The sequence below is a fragment of the Chlorocebus sabaeus genome, chromosome 22 (genome assembly GCF_047675955.1).
Source record: "Chlorocebus sabaeus isolate Y175 chromosome 22, mChlSab1.0.hap1, whole genome shotgun sequence".
Lineage (NCBI taxonomy): Eukaryota > Metazoa > Chordata > Mammalia > Primates > Cercopithecidae > Chlorocebus > Chlorocebus sabaeus.
In genome coordinates this window covers 34,494,073-34,508,550 of record NC_132925.1, presented here as the reverse complement: position 1 = coordinate 34,508,550, position 14,478 = coordinate 34,494,073, and the positions used below count along the sequence as shown (strand labels likewise).

The window sequence follows — 14,478 nt, the reverse complement described above, 5'->3', positions numbered from 1 at the left end:
AATGCAACCATTAGGACAAGAATGAATTATATCTATAGCTATTAACCTGGAAGAATAACAATAATTTTCATGGTAATGAGTATTTATGAATAAATATATTGTGTATGTTTATATGAACATGAAGAAAGCTATAGAAAATAATTCATACAATATTCTTCACATTGGTTATTTCACAGAGTTGGGAACAAAAAAATGAATCAGGAAAGATTATTAATTTTTTCTTTAAACAGTTTTTGTTGTTTCACTAGTTACAATGAACATCTATTATTAAAGAAGTTTGCCAATTAATAAATAAAATTATTATTTTATTAATTCTTTAATTCTCAGATAAGCAGACTGAGAAAATCAGTCAGCACACAGAAGTTTTATTTTCATTTGTATTGCCTCAACTTCTGTAGCACAAAAGAAAATGCATACTCTAAGTAGACTGATTCATTTAATCAACAAATATTTCCTGAACTCTAGTTGGTACTAGTTCTTGTTAATGAAAATGTCTGTGTGTGTGTGTGTGTGTGTGTGTGTATTCACCATGCTTTTGTATATAAGATAAATGGTTATTTAGGTGATAAATTACATCATGTTTCACTTATAAACCTCAGGACAAGTGTTTAAATTGAACAAAAAATATACACAATCAAGAGACTTGATGACATTTCCAGAACTCTATAATCTGCTTAAATATTTCCCTGTTTATCTTATTCTCACCTCATGACTTCTGCAGACCATTTTCATGACTTTTGTTCTAGTATAAGTGTTATAATAGCAGATCCTTATAATCTAGATATTAATTATCCTTGTAACTGATCCCTCTTCTACTCCTAACTCTAAAAGGATACTTAATCTTTTCTAGCTTGAGTGGATCTTTTGCTATTTATAATTCTAAATTTCTCTTCCCTTCCTCTCAGTATGCTCCAGGCCCTAACCGACTTTTAAAATTACCTTCACTTATTTACTCTTAGCTCCCCCAACTCAGGATCATTTTATCTCAGAACTTCCTAATTCTAGCTGCATGTTAAAACTTAAAAGTTTGTTTTAAATGTTAATGCATTGTACCCACCCAGATGTTCTGTTTTGGTTGGTAAAAGATGGAATCTAGTTGCACACTAACCCCTTATAGGAACCCATCTCCTATTTCATCTTAAAATTTTCAATTCAGTGAAGTCAAATTAACATGCTGCTTCACACTGGAAAACCATTTTTCTGGATAATGACTGCTTCTCTAACCAGACAATAGTAAAGCTTTAACATTATGCATAATACAGCTCTATGTATCATCACACAGACATGCATGTGACATGCATACAAACACATATGTTAAGCTAATGACCAAATTTAAACACATAAGTTGATAAATATACAATTGCTCTTTAGATCCTATGCATGAAAATAATTAATTAGACCTTGTGACCAAACTTAAAAATTCCTCTGATATGGTTTGGCTCTGTCCCTACCCAAATCTCATCTTGAAGTGTGGCTCCCATAATCTTCATGTGTTGTGTGAAGCACCCAAGGAGAGGTACTTGAATCATGGGGGCGGTTTTTCCTGTGCTGTTCTCATGATAATGAATAAGTCTCATGAGATCTGATGATTTTATAAAGGGGTAGTTCCCCTACACACACTATCTTGCCTGCCTCCATATAAGACATGCCTTTGCTCCTCCTTCACCTTCTGCCATGGTTGTGAGGCCTCACCAGCCATGTGGAATTGTGAGTCCATTAAGCCTCTTTTTAAAATAATTACCCAGTCTTGGGTACATCTTTATTAGTAGTGTGAGAGCAAACTAATACATCTTGTTTAAACCTAACTATTGTAAATGAAATGTCCTTTATTCCTAAAGAGTGTCAGAATATGACTTGAGTCTGACTAGTGAGGAAAAAACTGATGGCTGACAATAATGTCGAAAGGAATGCACAGTTGATAGCCAAAAGGTGAAAACAATCCAAATGTCCATCAGTGGACAAGTGGATTAACAAAATGTGGTCCATACATAGAACGGAATATTATTCATCCTTCAAAAGAAATCAAATTCTGACATATGCTATAGCATGGATAAAACTTTAATATATTATGTTAAGTAAGTACCTAGAATAGTCAAATTCCTAGAGACAGAAAGTAGAATAGAGGTTACCAGGAGCTAGGAGGAAGGGGAAATAGGATTATTATTTAATGGTAACAGAGTTTGAATATGGAAAAGTTAAAATATTCTAGAGATGGAGATGGTTGTGATAGTTACATAACAGTGTGAGTATACATAATGCCACTGAACTGTACACTTAAAAATTGTTAAAATGGTAAATTTTTAATATATATTTTGCCACAATAAAAAATGTACCTTTGAAAACTTGTTAAAAAGATCAGTGAAAATACATTGCAGTTACAGGGTTTAGAAGAAAAATTGAACTACATAGTCTGTTCACAGAATCATTAGAGTTTTATGAAATATAGTAATTTATTGGCTTAAGTAACAGTCTTTACCTTGCTGTCATACTTATAAAATTCACATACTGGTATTATCCTTGATTCACAGGCAGTAATGACTGTAATGAACTGTTAGAGACTATATTTTAAACAAGCAGAGAATTATTTAAATTTGTAGCTATGTTAGACATTCTCATTTTGGTCAACTAATGGCAGAGAGGTAGAACTGCAGGTTTCTTTTTCATCAACAATGTTATATCTTACCAAATTATCTTCTTGGTAGGAGAAACCATGGCTTTACTTGAGCCTGTATTTTCCAATGATTCAATATGTAATCAGTTGCTCCCTTTTTTTCCTCTGAAAATGTTGAATAGTTTTACTGACATTAATAAATTTCTTGGTATACAGTTCTGTGAATTTTAACATATATATAGATTTATGTAACAAGCACCACCACCACTATCAGAATATGAAAGAGTTCCATCACACTGAAGAACTTCTTCTTTTATCCATCCTCGCACCACTAACTCAGGGCAACCACAGATTTCCTCTTTATCATTATAGTTTTGTCTTTTCAAGAGTTGTCATATAAATGGAGAAATATATATATATATATATATATATATATATATATATATATGTATATAGCCTTTTAAGACTGACTTATTTCACTCAGCTTGATGCATTAAGACTCATTCATGGCCGGGTATGGTTAGCTCATGACTGCAGTTCCAGCACTTTGGGAGGCCAAGGGAGGAGGAATGCTTGAGCCCAGGAATTTGAAACCAGCCTGGGCAACACAGAGAGACCCTATCTCTAAAAAAAAAAATTTTTTTTTAATTGACTAGGCATGGGAATGTGCACTTGTGGTTCCAGCTACTTGGGAGGCTGAGGCAGAAGGATCACTTCAGCCTGGGAGGTTGAGCCTGCAGTGAACCATGATCATGCTACTGCACTATAGTCTGGGCAATAGAGTGAGACCCTGTCTTTAAAAAAAATAAAATAAAATACTCTTTTATATCATTGCATGTTTCATGATTTGTTTCTTTTTTATTGCTAAGTAATGTTCCTTTGTATGGATATACAGAAGATCATTTACCATTAATTCACTGAAAGACATTTCGGTAATTTCCAGTTTTGCATTCCCACTAGCAATGGATAAGAGTTTCAGTAGTTCCATATTCTTGTCAGTATCCTTGTCAATACTTGATATTGTTAGTATTTCTTTATTCTTGTCATTATAAAAGGTATGTAATGGAAGTACATTTTTTCTTTTAGCCACATTTTCTTTTCTTCAAACTGTAGAATATAATGTGATTCTGGAGCCATAATCTTTTCTGATTCTCCTTTTTAGTACATTCTATTTCCATGTACTATTTTCCACAGGAAAAAGCTCTATTATTATTATATTTCTGATACTATTATTTTCCCCCACTCATCTTGGAAATTCTGTTTCTTCCTATGACGGTATATTAATTCAATTTTTTAGTTTTTCTAAAATTCCTTTCTTGTGTGATTTCACTTTTATGTGGAATCTTTTTAAAAAGAAGCTGAAAACCATCATTCTCAGCAAACTAACACAAGAATGGAAAACCAAACACCGCATGTTCTCACTTAGAAGTAGGAGTTTAACAATGAGAACACGTGGACACGGGGAGGGGAACATCACACACTGGGGCCTGTCAGGGAGTGGGGGTCTAGGGAAGGGATAGCATTAGGAGAAATACCTAATGTAGATGATGGGTTGATGGGTGCAGCAAGCCACCATGGCACGTGTATACCTGTGTAACAAACTTTCAAGTTCTGTGCGTGTATCCCAGCACTTAAAGTATAATAATAATTTAAAAAGAAAAAAAATAGAAATGCTGTTTCTCACTACTATGGCTTGTGATGTATTGAAAACATGGCTATTCACTACCATGGCACACATTTACCTATTAACAAACCTGCATGTCCTGTACATGTATCCTGGAACTTTAAATTAAATTAAGAAAAAAAAAGTGGATTTCAAAAATGTAGGGAATAAAATGGTGATTGCCAGGAGCTGGGGACAGGGATATCAGGAGAAGTTCGTCAAAGGGTACACACTTTCAGTTATAAGATGAATAACTTATGGTGGTCAAATATACAGCATAGTGACTATAGTTAAGAATACTGAATAGCATCCATTAAATTTGCTCAGAGGGTAAGATCTTAGGTGTTCTCAACACACACACACACACACACACACACACACACACAATGGTAACTATATGAAGTGATGGATATGTTAATACTCTTGACTGTGGTAATATGTATTTGATAACCATCACATTATACATATTAAATATGTAAATTTTTTTTCAGTTTTACCTCAATAAAACCAGGAGAAAATACTGAAAACTACCCCAAAACACAAAGTAAAATATAATAATAATAAATCACAATCAGTTCCACCACTTAAAAAATTAATTTTAACTAGAAGTGAAAAAACTTCCGTCTGTCCCTAAAATCTTCTTCTGTCACCCCCTAAGATAACCACTGATAACCCTCAACACCTGATGTGCTAATCTCAAATAATTTTATTTCAGCTACCGCGTTCTTAATATAATTTGTCTCCACATTAGAAGTACAAAGAGAACTATAATAGTTTGAAGATTATCCTTTCCTGTTGTATTATGTATTTTTCATCTAACTGGCTGAGATACAGCAAGTTTTCTCTCCAATTATATCATTACCTAAACAGCATGACATCTCTGATTTTGCCTCGTGACCCACAAAGCCTAAAATATTTAAGATTTTTGCCGTTTATGGAAAAGGTTTGTCAATTCCTATTTCAGCTGAAGGATCTAAAGCCCAGAAAAGTTAGATGATGTTCCCAAGGTATTAGTTAGATCCTTTTTGTTGTTGTTGTTGGTGGTGGTGGTGGTGGTGGTTTTTTTGTCTTTTCAGGTCAGACTATTCTAATATTGTATAGATTCTGGAGTATGTCTGGTTTGAATCCTACGTCCACCTGTTACTACGCCCTTCATCTAGAGTAAATGAATTCCCTTTGCCTCAGTTTCCTTATTTATAATATAGTGTTGTTTTGAGCATTAAATGAGATAATATATGTGAAATAATTACAAAGTGCTTTGCACATGGTTAGTACTCAAGTAACTGTTAACTATTGTAATAATTAGCATCAGTGTGTTGAATTCATAGACTATCCTAAAGAGAAGGGAGAAATGTTCACATCTGATCCAGTCTCATTTTCTTAAAATAGGAGCGATGTTATCTCATCTGTAATCTGAGGAAAAACTGGCATTTATTCACATTCTCATTTTTGTAGTATGATTTTTTCATCCTTCTTTACAAAAGCTTTACAAGTTAATAGAAATTATGAACTTCTAAAATATATGCATAATTTATAATATTGATTAAGTTAAACACAGAACACTCAAATGATAGCCACATAGCACACCTTCCCTGAGTCCAGCAGATGAGAATGAAAACTCTTTATTCTCTCAAGCTGTGTATCTTGAGGACATTTTCACTATATTTAAGACTACTTGAATTGATTACACTTCTTTTATGATTGGGCAGTGGATCAGTGACTGGGTTTTTAAAAATCATATTTAATTGTATTTTGTGCAATGGTGAAGTGTTATATTTCTGTTCACTCTTCTGTTATTCACACAAAACATTACTTGCCCAATTTATTGTTTCTGTTCACCTACTGCTTAGACTACAAAGCCATGATGTTGAGCTAGATGAAATCCAGTTAGATAAATGCAGTATATATTGGATCATTTAGTATTTTACTCTGTTAGTCCTCTTACCTATGGCAACTCTAGTTGACTACATTTTTTATGGAAAGAAAAGAAAAAGTTCTTTTCCTCCGAAAGAATTAAAATGAAGGAGAACAGCACATTTTCTGCTTTAAAAAATCTAGAATTTTGGTTTCTAAAGAAAATCCACTGTGTAGTTGATAATTCCTAAAGAAAAAATTGGTTATGGGCTATAGGTTATACCTTGAATTTAAGAACCACAACGAAAAGACCAACTTTAACTTTGCCTCATTAAAATGGTAAGAATTGGTATAGACTATAATTGCTTCCACTGTGACTCCTATGTGGTTTTTGTTCAACATACTAGTCCAAACAAGATTTTACTCTTCTCAACCCTGTAGATCTAATCTCACAAAAGGAAGCATATTTTTTTCTGTTTCATGCATCATCACCTTCATCTTCCTGAGGTTGCTGTCATTTATAATAAAAGATATATCTTAACAGAAAAGAAACACTGAAGTAGGAAAAATGTTGCCATCTTTAGTCTCAAGGAATTTAAGAAAATAAATTGATTTGTGCTTTATGAATCCATAATTAAATAGGTAGGTCAAGAGGCAAGATTTTGAATAGCAACCAGTATAAGTAAGACCCACATGTGGCAATCTACTCTGTAGGTAAAAAGGACCAAATCAGAAAGAATTCAACATCAATAAAAACCAACAGCACTTTATATTTATCCAGATGTAGTTCTGCCATACTTCTGTAATGAGTTTAAGTATAAACTGCTTATAATTACATATTTCCATAACATTTAGTACTTTACCTAACGTAATATGTATCGTATTATAATTATTAACTTAATTGTCTGAACCTACTTCTTGTGCAGAAACTTTATTCTGTCTTGACCACCACGGTTTCCAATGTACTCAGCACACAGTTCGGAATTTGACGTTCAGTAGATTATCACATTAGGTTGAAAGAGTGAATGGATGAATGAATATTCATGAATAAATGAATTTTTTAAAGGACATTATTATTATTTTATTTACTGGGCTGATTGCCATACAGGGATATATGCATCAAATAATAGCCAACTTTCAAGTATATTGGGAATTAGGAATACCTTTGATGTTTATGTCACCCATTCACAGAACTTTGCACTTATTTCTGCTTATCAGCCAATTTCTCCGTTAAGGATATAAGCTCTATTTTCACAGATTTAGATTTAGTATTTGCATCAAGATCCTGCTCAGATATAACCTTCTCTACTAAAATTACCTTAATTCCACCATGTATAATTAATTGCTTATTCTGTCCTCTCCCACAACACATTATCTAGGACTCTTTTTATTGAATTTATTTTCAGGCTTTTTCCATGGTTTATTAGGCAGATTATATTTGCACCCAACATTGCACTTAGTTACTCAAATATTCATGCATTTTTTAAAAAGGAAGTTATTATGGTTAAGGGGAAAAAAACTTACACATGTATAAACTTCAAAAATATTTCATGCTCACTTAGAGCATTTATCCCCAGCACAGAGATCAGAGACCCATTGTCAGTACCATGATAGCTAGTTACTTCTACCTCAACACGCCCCTCCATGGGATAGAACCTGTGAGTCTTAGCTCTCGCTTTAAAATCAATAGCCTCCCCCATTGTAGTAGCTGTTATTAATTAACTAAGTCATTCAATCCATAAATCTGCCACTGAGCAACTACTGAGCAAAAGTGAATGGGACAGTTTTTGTCTTCAAGTAGAAGACCATATAATAACAAAAAAAAGTATATATAAACAAATCATTACAAGCAGCAGGTTAAAGGCTTTGAGACATGTATAAGATACTGTGGGAGCACATAGGTGGAGTATTTGCTTGCTGAAGAGTCAGCACCTCCACTTTCCTCTGTGAGTGCTTTCATGTTCTCCACATCAGGGGATGTATGCATCCTGCTAAGCCTCTTCTACTCGCCCATTTTCTCCTTTACCTTGTGTATTAGTCTGTTCTCACAATAAAGACATATGCAAGACTGGGTAATTTATAAAGAAAAAAAGGTTTAATGGAGTCACAGTTTCACTTGGCTGGGGAGACCTCAAATCATGGCAGAAGGTGAAAGGCACATCTTACGTGGCAGCAGGGAAGAGAGAATGAAAGAGCCAAGCAAAAGGGGAAACCCCTTATAAAATCACCAGATCTCATGAGACTTATTCACTACCACGAGAACGGTATGGGGAAAACTGCCCCCATGATTCAGTTATCTCCCACTGGGTTCCTCCCACAACACGTGGGAATTATAGAAGCTACAATTCAAGATGAGTTCTGGGTGGGGACACAGCTAAACCGTATCATCTTGTGAGAGTCACTTCTCAGTTACTTTAAGCCAGGAATGGGTGTAACAGTTTAGGTGACTCCCCTTAAAAGGATGAGAATCCCTGTCTCAAACACGTCTAAACAAACCAAACTAAGGCTTTTCCTCATACTATTTCATTAATCCTACTGAAATAAAATATCGATATGAATTAAGTTAGGCAGACATTTGAAAGACAAAATGCCTTAACAAGTCCCATTATGAGAGACACCTTATCTCCCCCCTGCAAAACGTTTAACAGACTTGTACATATTAGAAGTAACAGCTAACATTTATTAATTACTATGTGCCTGTCCCTGTTCTAAAAGATTTATATATAAATTTATGGCATTCCATCCTCACGACAACTCTTGTAAATAGTCACTATTGTTATCCTAATTTTACTGGTGAGGAAACTGAGGCACAGAGAGGAAAAGTTTGCCCAAGGTCAAGGATGGGGCAAAAGTCAAGATTGAGTCCCAGGGAGTCACATTCCACAGCCTACATTTAAAAAATTAGTTTTTAACTTTTGTGAATATATATTAGGTATATATATTTATTCCTTAGTATCAAATCTTCAAATTAAAATTTGTCTTTATATGACTCTTAAACATATTCATGTTTTTTCTGTATTTATAGAATAATATTTATTTTAAAATAGAGTTTAACAATGGTTGTTATGTTTCCTTCAACTTGCATATGCTGGGGAAGTGACAGGTAATATACAGTGTAAATGAATGAACAGTTAGCATGTTGGTAATACAGAATGTGTTTGTTTGTTTATGGTAAGTCATGTGATTCCCTAGAGGAAAACCTGTGTAAATTGTTTATATGTTTATAATCTAAGTGATTCTTTTAAAAATGGATGCTACAGGCCAGGCGTGGTGGCTCACGCCTATAATCCCAGCACTTTGGGAGGCCAAGGTGGGCCGATCATGAGATCAGGAGATCGGGACCAGCCTGGCCAGCATGGTGAAACCCCGTCTCTACTAAAAATACAAAAATTAGCTTGGTGTGGTGGCGCATGCCTGTAGTCCCAGCTACTCAGGAGACTGAGGCAGGAGAGAATCGCCTGAACCCGGGAGGCAGAGGTTGCAGTGAGCCGAGATTGCGCCACTGTACTGCGGCCTGTGGCCTGGCAGCAGAGCAAGACTCTGTCTCAAAAACAAACAAGCAAACAAAAAAAGGACGCTACCAACTTTGTACTATATTTAAGCTAGTCTCCAGCAATGACATGGATATGTATTAGAGAATGCATCTCTGCTTAGTGCTCTGCACCAATGAAAAAGCCTTTCTGTTTTTCCTCCCTCTTCACTTCCAACTTTCTACTGTTAACTCTTTTTCTCCTTTTTAATTCATACAACAACCATTTTTATCTCAGTGCAAAACTTACAGTAGGCTTTATTAAAACACTCACATATTGTTTCTTCATCTGTAAAATGAAGGATTGGATTACATGATCTTAAAAGTCCCTGTGGGAAGACTCCATGATCTACGTGTTTGATGGAGATACCATTTTATTAAGAAAAAACATTATGCAATAATCTATTACCAAGACACATATCATGACAATCATTGATGTAGAACATTTTTATTGAGGATTTAAAGTCTGGTTTTATTCATTACAGATTTTTAAAAATTCACTAAACTACTTCAAAGAAAAAAAATAACTTCATAATTTTTGTGTATGTAATTTGCCTGTGTAGAGGGGACTGTATAAATCTACCCACTTTGAAGACCTACGTGTATAATCAAGACGTGTTTATTGGAAAATTTATATTAAGTAACTGATAACCTGGGATTTTGATTAATTTGTGTCTTAGAAACATTATGACTAAGAAACTAGAGACAAGTCCTTGTTCAATTGTAAGATTCCTAAGTACATCTTATATCTTTCCAAATGTCCTTGACTCTTGATTTTAAAGTCCCATTTATCTCAACGATTTCTCCATCACAGCAAACTTTATCATACTAAATTCATCCTCCTATATTTGTTATAGCACAGTACAGATTATTAGCTTTCAGAATCATAATCTATGCTAAAAGGGTTAAGGTAGTTTTGTATTAGGATTTTAAAAAATCATTTTATATTTTATCTCTATAGCACTCAATAGTTTATCACAAAGGTTACAAACCCAAAGGAACCAATCTGCACTGATGCTGGCCACCCATTCTTCTGTGCCATGAGTTCTATGTCAACTAGTTACTACTTAACTTCTTACCAGGTGTGGTAGAATTAAGAGAAGATAGTAACAGAAAAAGAATGTTTTCAACCCTCTAGGAACTCAGAAATAGGTGAGATAGTGATAAATGGGAATGCTAACAATTGCCTCTTGAAAGGTTCATAAACAAGTAAAGAGTACTTGTAATTATATGGCACTAGGAAAATCTGCATAGTTTTTTTTTTTTTTAATAGAAAGGATATGCATCGTGTCCTTCTACAAATAAGTTAAGTGTACATGGTGTTAAAGCAAATAGAATAAGGAGACAAGGAGAGTATGAAGTTGGAATTCATATCGACTGCTCAGCACCTCAGATAGTGGAACTCAGTGGCCTCTGAAGTCCTGAGATTTGAACTGCCTTGGGTCCCCCTGGTATTATTAGGAAATTGAAAAGATAACACATTGAGATTCTCATTTTTCCTGTTTATTGACATGAAGGTGGATGGGGATAACTATTAGAATATCTTTAGCTTGCTGGTACTATGATATCTTTCTTTTGGTACAGTAGTTATGTTAATCATCAGTTAATTTTTTTAATTTTATTTAAAAATAGACTATTCTTCCTGTTTTTAAACCTACTGCCAAATGAATACTCTGTGTTAATATGAAAGGAGCAAAAAATAAATGACTCTGTTCATCTTTTATATGTTCTGTCATTGGACTATTTTCTCCAAAAGAAGGATTCTATCTCTAGTAGTTTTTCAAAGGTACTAGAGAATGCAGCCAGCGTTTCTACTTCATTTTCTCAGTTCTTCTCATTTGCTGATTGATCTAGAATCTCTTTAAGCTTTCCATAACTTTATTTCTTCATCTTTATCTGTGGTCTACATCTATTAGCTTCATGGTAATTATGAAGATTAATGGTTTGGTTGTTGAAAAGTAAAATAGCTAAGAAGAATCATGGAGTTCAGGTGTATTTTCAGTTCTTTATTAATAATGCCGCTGCCAAATGTTTTTAATGATGAACTAGAGAAAGGGATAAACTGGGTGGTTTGGTCACGATAGTTTTGCTATTGGACTTTTCCAGATTTAAGTTATTGGATTTTTGGGAGGTTTTTTGTTATTGTTGTTGTTGTTGTTGTTTTGTTTTGAGACGGAGTTTCGCTCTTGTTGTCCAGGCTGGAGTGCAATGGTGTGATGTTGGCTCACCACAACCTCTGCCTCCCGGGTTCAAGAGATTCTCTTGCCTCAGCCTCCTGAGTAGCTGGGATTACAGGCATGCACCACCATGTCCGGCTAATTCTGTGTTTTTGGTAGAGACAGTATTTCTCCATGTTGGTCAGGCTGGTCTCAAAGTCCTGGCCTCCCTCGGCCTCCCAAAGTGCTGGGATTACAGGCATGAGCCACCACGCTCAGCCAAGTTATTGTTTTAATATATCTATTTAAGAATTATTGGGTTTAGGTACCATATTATCTTTGGGTTAAACCTTAAAAATAGACTTTTCTTTGAATAGCTAAACGAAAGTTACCTCAAGTGCAGATAGATGATCTTTATTTTTATAATACAGTATATATATGCTAAATATAGTTTATATTTGCCAAATCAAATGTCACTAAAGTTAAGGATACTGATAATTGATTTAGGGGAAAAATGGCTGGTAATACATTATATGTAAACATTAACTTAAATGGAAAATATGATAGATTTGTCCTACTTCATAAAAAATGCAAACCAGCATTAGAAAATTAGAACGTTTACATTCATAATCTGTATAACCTTCTGTTGAATGCCCTTGTGCACTCTCTTTGCCCTGTTTTAGTTCCCTACTTGCTGTAGATTATAAGTGCCCTTAATATCTCCAGTATCTCCACAGAGAATTTTGTCTTCAAGCCTTGGCATACTATTTTACACTGTGCCTTTAACCTGAGACTTCAGTGATTCCACAAATGCTGTGAACAATGGAGTTTTGAAATGGTTAACGTCTGTATTAGTTTCCTGTGGCTGCTATAACAAACTACCACAAGCCTGGTTACTTAAAACATCAGGAAACTATTCTCTCACAGTTCTGGAAGCCAAAAGTCCAAAATCAGTATCACTGGGCCAAAAGCAAGATGTCAGCAGAGCTGCATTCCTTCTGGATGCTCTAGGGGTGAATCCTTTTCTTTGCCTTTTCCAGCTTCTGCTGACCACCACTGTTTTTTGGCTTGTGGCCACATCACTGCAATCTCAGCTTCTGTGGTCACATTAACTTGGCCTCTTCTGTCTATGTGGAATCTTCCTGTTTCAAGGATACATAGAATTGTAGTTAGGGCCCATCTAGATAATCCAGGATAAGCTCTATGTGTCAAAATCCTTAATTTAATTATATCTGCACAGTCTTTTTTTTTTTTTTCATTTAGATTAATAATCAGACTCCAAGTGTTAGAACATGGACATATTTTGAGATGTCATTATTCAGCCCATCACACCATCTTTACCTTTGTACCTGCTCTGCATTCCTCCCTTGTTCTCCCTTCTCCTTTCCACTAGCACTGTCAGCCAAGCCAAGAAAAAACAAGAGATGTCCAATGGCTTCACTTTCCTGTCCGCACTTTGTACTTTAGGTAAAAAAAAAAAAAAAAAAAAAAAATTGGAGGAGTAACATGGCAGATCCAGGCATCAAGACTTTACAGGGTTGGAGAAAACTAGGTCCATGATCAATGGTCTGTAGATTTGTAGATTTTACATAATTTATTTGGCCTGGTTCATATAATTTGCATCCTAATCCTAAAGACACTGTACCTGAACAGACCCAGTTCTGCTTTCCTCAGTTTTGACCTTCCTCCATCATTGTGCCTAAGGCAAGAAGAACCCAACAGCTCAATCAAATGTCAACTCCCTGTCACTCTACATTCAGGAAAACTGTATACCATAGCAGTGGGTCTTGAGTATTTATTCTTATGCTACATAATGAAGAGGGACATTGCAGAAAGGTGGCTGTGGGGAAAACATCTGGAAGAAATAAATTTCCTAGGATCAAAGGGCTCCCTATGCAGCCCAGAGGGTCCTCAGGGTGCTCCTCAGAGCAAACAAACAGTTCTCTTGATGAGTCACTGCAATTTTTTTCTGCCAGAAGCCCACATATATTGCATGATCTCAAGGAAAAGAGGTGGAGTAAGGAGAAAGAACAAAAATTAAAGAAGGCAACAGAAGTGATTTTTAAGAATTTTAACCACACAAATAAAAGAAATCTCAACATGATTGCAATCTTTTAATATATCCACTATCCTCAACATTCTGTCACGTATATTGCCCCAAAGTAAAGTATAAGATAAAATATGTTTAAAAACACAAAAACAAGTGGGGCAAAGGAAGGATCTTGGGGAAGAGTACACACTCTGATACAACATATTTTTTTTTGTTCTAACATATGAAAATTGGCAAAGGATAGTGAGGCCCAGGACTGTGTCCCGAACCCTAGCCAGTGGCATTTTATTGAGGAAAAAAAAAAGTTACTTATGAATCAGTACAGCCATGCTTTGTTCTGCATGAGTGTTTTAATAGAGCGAGTGTAATATGAGGATCAGGTGGGCTCGTGGGAATGGAACAAAAGGTTTTGTAAAATTAAAGCAAAATAATTATAGCTCTAGGTGCAAAGCAAGCATACTCCAGCAGTTGATAGCAAGGACCTGCTCAGAATAGAGAAGGAAGGGAGCATGCTGGAAGTTTTTTCTTTTCTTTTCTTTTCTTTTTTTTATTCAATAACAAAGGCTTTTAATAGGTAACAGTTGTAAAGCATCTTTGAGAGTAATTAATGCACCC

The 14,478-nt window shown here is 35.0% G+C and overlaps 1 protein-coding gene across 9 annotated transcripts in view; it reads left to right on the top strand.

The window, feature by feature from the left end:
* Positions 1-14,478, top strand: part of ZBTB20 (zinc finger and BTB domain containing 20) — an 830,675-nt gene that overhangs the window by 356,312 nt on the left and 459,885 nt on the right. The gene's annotated exons all lie outside the window — the stretch shown is intronic.